This window comes from Theropithecus gelada, chromosome 19, assembly GCF_003255815.1.
Source record: "Theropithecus gelada isolate Dixy chromosome 19, Tgel_1.0, whole genome shotgun sequence".
Lineage (NCBI taxonomy): Eukaryota > Metazoa > Chordata > Mammalia > Primates > Cercopithecidae > Theropithecus > Theropithecus gelada.
In genome coordinates, this window is record NC_037687.1 from 13,858,842 (window position 1) to 13,869,570 (window position 10,729).

The window sequence follows — 10,729 nt, forward strand, 5'->3', positions numbered from 1 at the left end:
GGGCAAGGCTATTTTTGGCCTCGGCATCTATTCATTGAATTTCTATCTTCCCCCCAATTTTGGAACAGGAGGCAGGGAAGGCAGGGTTTTTTTGTTTTTTTGTTTTTTTTTAGAGTCAGGATCCTGCTCGGTCACTCAGGCTAGAGTGCACTTGTGCAATCATAGCTCCCTGCAGCCTCAAACTTCTGGGCTCAAGCGATCCTCCCACCTCAGCCTCCTGAGCAGCTGAGACTACAGGAGCATATTCACGACGCCCAGCTGTTAAAAAAAATGTTTTTGGAGACGAGTCTTGCTGTGTTGCCCAGGCTGATCTCAAATTCTTGGCCTTAAGCAACCCTCCCACCTCGGCTTCCCAAGTGCTGAGATTACAGGTGTGAGCCACCACACCCGGGCCAGGTAAGACTTCTTGAACACACACTGTGGGCCAGCGATGACTGCTGACACCTGGGATTCCCAAAGCAAAGCAAATCACAACATCCTCGCACACTTGGATCCTCCTCACAGACACAAGACAGTAAACAAACAAGCACAGAACATCAGGAAATTACAGACTACGTGAAAAGCCGTCCGCTGTACTGCACGTCAGGAGAGGGGTGGGAAGCTGCGACTTTGCAGAAGGTGCCTGGCAGTAAACGTTACTGGGGAGGTGATATTTCAAGAGGGTGGGGGAGAAAAAGCCTCGCAAATATCTAGGGGAGGGTCCTAGGTGGCAGAACAGCCAGTGCAAAGGCCCTGGGGTAGGATCACGCTTGGCACATTGGAGGAGCAAGGAGGAGGGAGGAGGTGGCCCAGAAAGACCGTGAAGGGCCAGACCCCAGGACGGCCCAAGCCTGTGTGGGCTACTACAGTCAGAATTTGGGGCTGCCCTCGAAAAGGAGACACATGCCTTCTCCCCAACTCGCATGACAGGAGAGTTCTGCTTTATTGTTTTGAGGTTTTTTGGTTTTTTGTTTTTTTTTTTTGAGACTGAGTCTCGCTCTGTCACCCACGCTGGAGTGCAGTGGCGCAATCTCGGCTCGCTGCAACCTCCGCCTCCTGGATTCAAGCGATCCTTCCGCCTCAGCCTCCCTGGTAGCTGGGATTACAGATGCGCACAACCACACCTGGCTAAATTTTTGTACTTGTAGTAGAGATACGGTTTCACCATGTTGGCCAGGCTGGTCTCGAACTCCTGACCTCAGGTGATTCACCCGCCTCAGTCTCCCAAAGTGCTGGGATTACAGGTATGAGCCACCATGCCCAGCCGATAGGAGAGATTTGACAGAAACCCCATATGTGTTGCAAGAACGTGAGCTCCACGAGGACAGGACGTGGCCACCACCCTCCATGGCGCCACCCATATGGCGCTGGGTAGGGAAAGCACTTGACAAGTGTGTGCAGACTGCATGACGAGGTGCACCCAGCCTTGCTCAAAGGAGTCCTGAGCACACAACTGCAGGTGCACACAAGATGCAGACAGTCCCATGTGTGCACACAGACAGCTGCTCCTTCTTGCAGCCCTGAGTCCCCCAGCATGACCACCCCCTCTGCAAAACACAAACACCAGCACACGAGGGACCCTTATGAACACCGGATGAGCCTGATAGACACGTGACCACATGCGCCCTTGGCTAGATCATCCAGGCCACACAGGTAGACGACACCTACGCACAGGTGCAGACAGACAGACATCTGGATTCTGGGGACACCGGGACCCCCTCCATGTTTCTACTTGGCCTCCCGCCTCACTCTAGGACCCGTCTCTTCCCTTTCACCAGGGTGCCCAATAGCAACCACTCTGCCCCAAACCCAGCTTGGGAGGAGCTGTCTGTCTTGCCACGGCACCCCCAGGGTCACTGGGGTCAGGGTTTCAGACCAAGGGAACCCCCGCCTCGGGAGTCCCTCCCCCTGCCTCCCCATGGAGGGGCTGGAGGAGGGGAAGCGTCTGGCATCTGGAAATCAGATCCGTGAGAGGAACCCACACAGAAACCAGAGCCTTGTGTGTCCTTGGCCACACGTCTCGCCGGGGAGGCAGGAGGGGGTGGAGGGCAAAGACGATGCTCTGGCGGGGATGGCACTGCTCCCACTGCTCTGGTTCCTCTTGAGGGGTACCCGCTGCCACCCTCCCCACCGAGATGCCTGCACTGGGGCTGAAGCAACACACGTTCTGCCACCAGCCTGGCAGGGTAGGGAGAACGCAGATGCCCCGAGACATACGCATCACGCAGCCTCGAATGCAGGTGGAGACGCCACCGGCCAGGAGCCCAAACCGCTGGATGCAAACACACTCCCGAGCAGCTGAGGCGCCTGTAGGCTCCTCCCCAATGTGTCCACAGGGTCCTCCTAGGTCCCCCAGGAGAAAAGGCTCCCCTGGGCAGGCTGGGAATAGAAGCTGGGCTTCAAGTCCCTGCCTTACCCTCCCTCCCTGCAGGCTCCACAGCCCAGGTGTGCTGGTCCCCAGCTCCCCATCCTCCCCAACCCTGCACGCCAGCTACACCCCCAAGAGCAGGCATCAGCATGGGTGATCACCGGGTACGCAAGCCCCCCAGAAGTGGGGACTGAGACGGGTGCCCCTTGGAGAGAGAGCGAGCGCCTGGGGGGCGTCCCAGGGCAGGTGCTACACACACAGGGTGGACTGAGCGAGGCCATGTGGGAGGTCACCAAGCTAGGGAGGAAGATGGTGGCAAGACCAGCAGGAGGGCCGGCACCCACATGTGAGTGCACACGTATGCTGCATGAGTATGTGGCTCCGTACACGGGTGTGATCGCTGCCAGCCATGGAATTAGTTCCCTTTTCCGAATTCCAGATGATTTTTCATCTCTGTAATTAATGGGCAAGTCAGTTCTGAACGGCATGGCAGGCAAATTGCTAGTTAGGAAAATCACGGATAATTTTCTCGATATGATAATGAACGTTGGAATCCTTCTCTTATTCTCCCTGTTTTCATCCTACTTTTAAGTAATAAATTTGGCACTAGTGGGAGGGGAGTAGGGAGGAAGGAGAAGTCACCTGGCCCCCAAAGCTGGGGCCTGACAGGGGCCCACGCAGAGTCCCCTGCCCCCCAGGCCGTGGGGCAGACTGGAGAAGAGAATGAGGGGTGTGGACCCTCCGCGGGGGTGATCAATTCAGGGGTCCAGGCCCTGGAGAACAGGTGGAGGGCAGGGAGCTTTCAGGCTGTGAGCCAGGGTGAAGGAGTGGGGTCTGGGGTCAGGTTAGACTCATGCCAGCCCTTGGGGTGTTGGAGAGAGAAGCAGAAACCAATAGCCTGTCCCCAAACAGCACGGAGGTGAACGGTCCGGAATAGACATTCACCCTCAGGTGTGCCCCACTAGGTCCAACCTCCTCTAAGCGGTGACTCCATACCAGGCTAAGGGAGCCGGGCAAGCAGAGAGAGGGGGAGAGAGAGAGATATAAAGACAGACAGAGAGAGAGAGAGAGGGGGGGGGAGGGAGAGAGAGAGAGAGAGAGAGAGAGAGAAAGAGAGAGAGAGAGAGAGAGACAGCCAGCCATCTTGGCAGCCATTTTGAACCCCTCCCCCTCCTGCCCCCAGGCACACATGTTGGGCTGTTGGATGTGGGAAGACAGACCCCAGCTCTGAGTCCGGTGGAAGCCAGGCAGAAAGGGGGGCCCTGCCTGGAACTGGGATAGAGACACCCACGCAGCTGCCATGGGTGGAGGTGGATGGGGGTTGCAACAGGAGGAAAGGGTCCAGGCAGGTACAGAGAGATGCTGGCCAGGGATGGGGCAGTGTGAGGACCCGGACTCCAAGTGTAGTGACAGGGGTGTGTGTAGCCAGCGGCTGTCATCAGATGGGGGCCAGGGGTGCACTGGAGAGATACCTGGGAGAGTACTTTCTGGACACGGCTGGAGCAAACACAGCACCCCCCCCACCCCACCACTTCAGGCCTGGACTCGGGTCCCAGGACCGTCATATGGGAGGATGACAACCGAACCTTGGTGGCTCAATCAAATGCGCACCTGGGGTGGGGGTGGGGAGTTGTCCTCAAAGCACGAATAATCCCGGTGGATCAAACCTGCTGGCCTCCCGTGCTTTAACCCGGCACCACGGAGAGAAGGTGCTGCCCGGCTGCACTCCCTCCTCCTGACAGCGGCGCCCCCCGGACTGCGGCCAGCTCGACACCCAGACAGACCCCTCCCCATCCCCCGCGCCACTGCCTCCCAGAGAAAAACAATCCCCTCGCCCAGCATCTTGTGGTGCCAGCCACGGCTCCTCCGAGGCCCGGGACCGGCGCGCGGCGCGCACACGCACCCCCTCCGCTCACACCCAGACACCTACACAAACAGAGCGCCAAGCACCCGCGCGCACACGCACCGGGGACATGCAGGCACCGCCGCGCCGCTTCCCCACAAAGGCTGGCGCGCGCGCGGGCACACGCAACCACGCGCGGGCACACTCGCGGTCCCCTCCCCCCGCCAGGCACCCTGCGGCCGCCCGTCCGCACCCCCGCGCCCCAGGCGCTCCGTGGGGGCCGCCCCTCCCGGGCCCCTAGCCAGTGGGGGTGCGCTGCGGGCTGCCCCCCACGCCCCTCCCGCTCAGGTGCAGTGCCCCGCGCGGCTCCAGCGTCCCCTCCCCCCTCGCGGCCAGGACAGGCCCCGGCTCCCATCCTTTCCGCCTCCCCTCTTCCGCGCGCCCCGCACACCTGGCCCAGGTGCGGCGTCACCCCTCGCCCTGGGCCCGCAGACACTCACCTGTCCAGCGCCGCTCTGGGGTCGGCCCAGCGTGTCTCTCCTGCGGCTCCGCGAACCCGGGCCCCCCGCCCGGCACATCTCCCGGAGCCGGGGCTGAGGGGAAGCGGATAGGAGGTAGCGGGGCGAGGGCGGCCTCCGTGTCCCTTCCTTCCCCTAGCCCAGCACCGCCGCCACCGACCAAAAATTTAAAAAAAAAAAAAAAAAAGAAAATTAAAAAAAAGAGGCGGATTACACGGAACCAAAGGCGGCCCCCTCGCGGCGGCGGAGGCTCGGGACTGGGGGCGATAGGGTCTGCGCCCCTCCCGGGGAGCGAGGCGGTGGGGCGGGGGCGGCGTCAGAGCGCCGGGGGCTGGGGCGAGGCGGAGCGCCCCGAGGCGGCGCCGGCAGCGGCCCGCATCTCCCCCGCAGCTCCGCGGCCCCGACGGAGGCGGCACGTGTGCGCCCAGGCGACTTCCCAGCCCCCTCCGACGGCGGCGGTGGCCGAGGGGTTAACGGGGCAGCCGGGGCGCCCCTGCAGGCCCCCGCCGCCCGGCGGCGCCGCTCCGGGGCCCGCGCGGCCCCATCAGCCGGGGCCTCCTCGGCAGACGGCGGGGCGGGGGCGCCGCAGCGCCGACAGCTCCCGCGCCGACGGCTCGGGCTCCCCGCAGTGGCCGCGGGGGGCTCGGGTTGGGGGTGGGCGGCGCGGAGCTGGCGGAGGGGGGCGGCGCGGCTGGAGGCGGGTGCCGCGGCGTCGCGCCCCCGGTGCGGCCGGAGGGGGGGCGCCGGGCCGGGCCCGTGGGCACCGCAGGACGCGCGGACCGAGCCGGCGCCGGGCACCAGCAATGACAAGCCGCCTGCTCGCCCCGCTCCCCGGCGCACCCGCTCCGGGAGGGGGGCGGCGGGCGCGCAAAAAACCCGGCCCGGAGTCGCCGCCCGGGACTGGCCGCCGCAACCCGCCTGAGCACCCCAGGAGCCGGCCCGAAAACCCGGGCTGGACTTTCCTTCCCTTCGACTCCTCTTGCCTTCTCTCTGGAAAAGCAGGGAGAAGGAAGGCGACGTGCTGGAGCCCCGCGTTGGAGCGGGGAGTGGGGGAAGGGAGACAGACGTAAGGAAGACCCGGAGAGGATTTTCCAGCGAAGTAAAAGGAAAGGCGCCGAGCCCGGGAAAGGAGGGCGCAAATGGGGAGATCTGGAAGGGTTGTGCAAAACCCGAGTTGGATTAGATAAAGATGTGAGGAACGGGTGTTGGGGTGGGTGGTTGGGGGGTAGATGCGACACGGCCAAATGCACCCGGGACACGCAAATTTCGGGCCGGATTCTTTCTCGGGAGACGGAGTAATGCGTCAGGCCTAACGCAGTGGAAACAAGCAAGACCCGGCCCGGAATTCCCGGGACCTGGGTTCGCATGGGAAGGGTGTTCTGGAAGGGGGATGCTTAGTGTCTGAGGCGACTTGGGTTGCCCTCATCTTCCTGGCAGCGACGTGTAAGGGGGAGGGGCAAAAGGAGGGCTGGACTCGGGTACGAAGGGATTCGGCGCGCTGGCTGCACCGGAGCGGACAGGTAAAAGCGGTTTCTGGATCCAGGGGCGCTGCGAAGGGAATGCGATGAGGCCGGTACCCTGGGAGACCAGACCTACAATAAAAGGCGAGGGAGGCACGCAAAGCCAGGACTGGAGCGCGCGGGACGGGATGAGACCCTCAGCAGAAGATCCTGGGCCACCGAGACAGGGGCTTGGAGCTGACCGGGCAGGAGGGGCGGAGGGAAGCGTTAGGGGGAGGTTTGTATCTATAAACGCCTCAAAGTCTTGCTTTTGGGGAGGGGGTGCGGGAGAAAAATTGAATTTTATGTTCTCTGAAAGAGTAAAAACCCGGCATGGATTTTCGCCACCTAACAATTCCATTGCAGCTGGTGGACTTAGAGAAGTAGGGCAAGAAGCAGGCTTGGGTTCCCAGGCATCAGACCAAGTGAGGCGAGGAGCAGGTTTCGGATTGAGGCTGCAGAGGGAGCCCCGGGACCCCCTCTCTGGGGTGGGGAAGGCTGTTGGACCCGGCTTTGCTCTCCGGAGAGCCAAAGTTATGACTGCCAAGACCTATAGCCGGGGCTATAAAACCGGGCCCCAAGCCAAAAATAGACACTTCGGCAGATCACGCAGCTTTATGCAGGGTGGGGGCTGGAGGGAAATGGAAGTGGGGTACAGACTCCTGGAGTGGAGGGAACAGGGGGGAGGGGGTGTCCCTGAAGCGGGGCTGCTGGCTCCATTTTATGAAAGATGGGTGCAACGGGAAGACTGATGGCTGGGGAGGAGCAAAACCCGGGCTTGGATCCTCAGGGAAAGGAATCCATTCAAGTGAGGCCTAAATGTTAAGGCAGACAGCTCAAAGTTCAAAGCTGGCCTGCATCTTAGCAGCAGGGCAGACAAATCCTGATCTGAGTTTTAGAGGAGGGGGACTGGCTGAGGATGGGGATGGGGGAAACCGCCAGTCCAGGGAAGAGAGTGCATTGCTCACCAGGCACTTTGCAGAGTGAATGAGGAACGAGAAAAGGATTCCTGAGTAGGAGTGGTAAATCCACAAAACTTGAGGCGTATCTGGATGGGAAAAAATGAGTATCTAAGAAAGCCTGGGTTGAATATCTGCACGGGAATGAACTTGGGCTCTAAGAACTCCTTCCTAGAAGCATGTCCCTGTGGCTAAACTGGAGGAAGGGCAGGGACACCAGACTTCCAGGCTGGCCGGGTGACCACATGCCACTGCTGTGGCAGCCTGTCACCCTCCACCGCCTTCTATGGACAGCTGTCTTTTCAGTACTGGGAAGGGATTCTTAAAAGCCAGAACCTAGGCAAATCTGGCCCCAGAGAACTTCAGAGTGGAGGGATGGGTTACTTTCATTCCTCCTTCATGCCCAGGATTTCATGGCTGCAGAGCAGTCCAGCCTTGAATCTGGGTGGCCAAGCTGGACACCTGGACCTGGGGGACCAAAGGGGTATAAAGTAGGAGTTGGTGAGTGCAAAAAGGATCCCATCCATCTGTGGTTGACTGCAGATCCACTGGGTATGGAGGAGGGCATCCCATCTCTCTATGCCTCAATTTCCCACTTTGAGATACTGACAGCACCAAGTAAGACCCATAAAGGCCTTGAGATGCTGGACACTCCAGGCAGCCAGCTTTCTATAAACCCAGCAGTACCGAAAAGGGAACAGAACTTGACGCTCAGAAAAAGCTGGTCACCTCCTTGTTCTCTCGCTCCAGGCCTTCTGCCCCCACCCCACCCTCCAGCCCTGAGCAGCCCATCCACTTCCCCCTACAGAGCAAGCCTAGGATGTGGTTCTAACTTGCATTCTCCAGAGGCTGCGAGAAGGAGTGGCCTTTACTTACATGAAGAAAAGCAACAACATTCTTTAAGGCACCCTCAGCTCAGTTTGGGAAACCCCAGCCGGAGCCCCCTCACCCCCACCCCTCACCCCTTTCTAGACCCTCTAAACCCCCCTGGTCTCAGCTGGGATCGGTTCTCCAGCCTCCATCTGATCCATGTCTCCTGGACTTGTGAGCGGCGTGCTCAGCAGGCAAAGAGTGCGAGGAGACTGGGGGGCGCGTAAAGAGCCCTGGCGCCCCTCAGACCTTCGGCTGCGCAGCCGCAGTGGAGGCCGCGCCAGCAACTGGGCTCCCGGAACCAAGGCGTCCGCGCGCGCACGCAGACTCGCCTGCGCGCCGCGTGCCCCGCGCTGCCCGGGTGGGTACCGGCGCTTCGGACACCCTGCTCCCAGGGCGCTCCTCGCTTCCAGCCTCCCACCTTGCGCCTTGGGATCCCCATGAGCCCCGCGCCTGAGGCATCCCACGCTCTGTGCATTCCGTCCCACGGGACCTCCACGCCCACGGTGCCACGCGCCTCGAGTACCCCATGTTCTGTGAACCCTGCACCCGGACGCCCCACCTTCTGTGCACCCTGTGCTAGAGAACCCGCACGTCCAGGGTGCCCTATGCCTGGGGCACCCCGTGTTCTCCTGCGTATCTGGGACTCCACATTTTGTACGCCTAGCATCTCCAGCATCCCAGCGTCAGACACAGTTGGGCTCGCCTGTGACTTGTCTGTCCCCCTCTCTGTGTCTTCCATGTTTTGCGCCCACCGCCTCGGTTGGGCCCCCAGCCTCACCATCCTGAAGGCTCTGCTTCGCCCCAGTGCTCAGCTTCCCTTTACCTCAGGCCCAGCGCCCTGCCTCAGGCTCCTGGACAGGTCAGGGCAACGCCAGACAGTCACTGCCCACCAGGCGCCCCCAGCCCGTGTTTTCCTAGAGCTCACTCGGTATAGGATGCACAACCCTGCTGTTCATTTCATTGCTCGGTGCACGTCTTCATTCCATTTACGCCCCAAACACATAGCACGCACCTTATATGCCCTTACCTGTCAGGTGCGGTGTGATGCATTGAGGATGTGCCTCCAGTGCACAAGGAACAAGGCAGGGAACCTTCTCTGGGCGCTCCCTTCATCATGGAGAAGATGGGACAGAATGCGTGGTGGAATGAGCCCTGGAAAGTCAGCAGGTGCCAGGCAGCGGAGGATGGACCTATCCTTGAGGTGTGGGTGAAGTTTTGTGTGTCCCTGGCCTTTCCAGAGGCTCCCTGTACCCCCATCTTGGGCAACTTCTTTTATTTGTATTTATTTATTTATTTTAAGAAGAAGTCTCCTTCTGTTACCCAGGCTGGAGTGCAGTGGCACGATCTCTGCTCACTGCAACCTCCCTCTCCTGGGTTCAAGCGATTTCCGGCTAATTTTTGTATTTTTAGTAGGGACAGTGTTTCACCATGTTGGCCAGGCTGGTCTCGAACTCCTGACCTCAAGTGGTCCACCCCCTTCGGCCTCCCAAAGTGTTAGGATTACAGGTGTGAGCCATTGTGCCGGCCTATTTATTTATTTTTAGAGACGGGGTCTCTTTCTGTCGCCCAGGTTGGAGTGCAGTGGTGAAATCATAGCTCACTGCAGCCTGGAACGCCTGGGCTTAAGCAATCCTCCCACCTCAGCATTCCAAGTAGCTGGGACTAACTGGCCGGAGCCATCACACCCAGCTAATTTTTGGTTTTTTTGTGTTTTGTTTTTTGTTTTTCCATAGCTTGCTATGTTGCCCAGACTGGTCTCAAACTCCTGGGCTCAAATGATCCTCCTTCCTCAGTCTCCCAAAGCGCTGGGATTACAGGTGTGAGCCATGGCGGCTGGCCAACCTTGGGTGATTTCTGAGCTCCATTCAGTTCCACCCCCACTGCCAGACCAAGTGGAGGGCAAGATAAAGAGTTCCCAGAATTGGTCTAGGAAGATAGGTTGGGAGCTGGGAATAATTCCAACTCTGGTCTTTTTTTTTTTTTTTTTTTGAAATGGAGTAGGCCGGGCGCGGTGGCTCAAACCTGTAATCCCAGCACTTTGGGAGGCCGAGACGGGCGGATCACGAGGTCAGGAGATCGAGACCATCCTGGCTAACACGGTGAAACCCCGTCTCTACTAAAAAAATACAAAAAAACTAGCCGGGCGAGGTGGCGGGCGCCTGTAGTCCCAGCTACTGGGGAGGCTGAGGCAGGAGAATGGCGTGAACCCGGGAGGCGGAGCTTGCAGTGAGCTGAGATCCCGCCACTGCACTCCAGCCTGGGCGACAGAGCAAGACTCCGTCTCAAAAAAAAAAAAAAAAAAAAAAGAAATGGAGTGTCACTCTGTCATCCAGGCTGGAGTGCAGTAGCATGATCTCGACTCACTGCAACCTCCGCCTCCTAGATTCAATTGATTCTCCTACCTCAGCCTCCCAAGTAGCTGGGATTACAGGCATGTGCCACCATGCCAGGCTAATTTTTGATTTTTTTTTTTTTTTTTTTCCAGCAGAAACAGGGTTTCACCATGTGGGTCAGGCTGGTCTTGAACTCCTGACCTCAAATGATTTGCCTGCCTCAGCCTCCCAAAGTGTGGCATGAGCCACTGCACCCGGCCAGGTTTTGTTTTTTGTTTTTTGTTTTCTTGAGACAGAGTTTCGCTCTTGTTGCCCAGGCAGGAGTGCAATGGTGTGATCTCGGCTCACCGCAACCTC

General features: G+C 59.5%; 1 protein-coding gene across 2 annotated transcripts in view; it reads right to left on the reverse strand.

The window, feature by feature from the left end:
• Positions 1-4,894, reverse strand: part of ADGRL1 (adhesion G protein-coupled receptor L1) — a 64,286-nt gene extending 59,392 nt beyond the window's left edge. For both annotated transcript variants that reach the window (XM_025368107.1, XM_025368106.1), the window contains exon 1: positions 4,691-4,894. The gene's annotated coding sequence lies outside the window, so the exon portion shown is untranslated. The remainder of the gene's footprint in view (positions 1-4,690) is intronic.
• Positions 4,895-10,729: the final 5,835 nt, after the last annotated feature.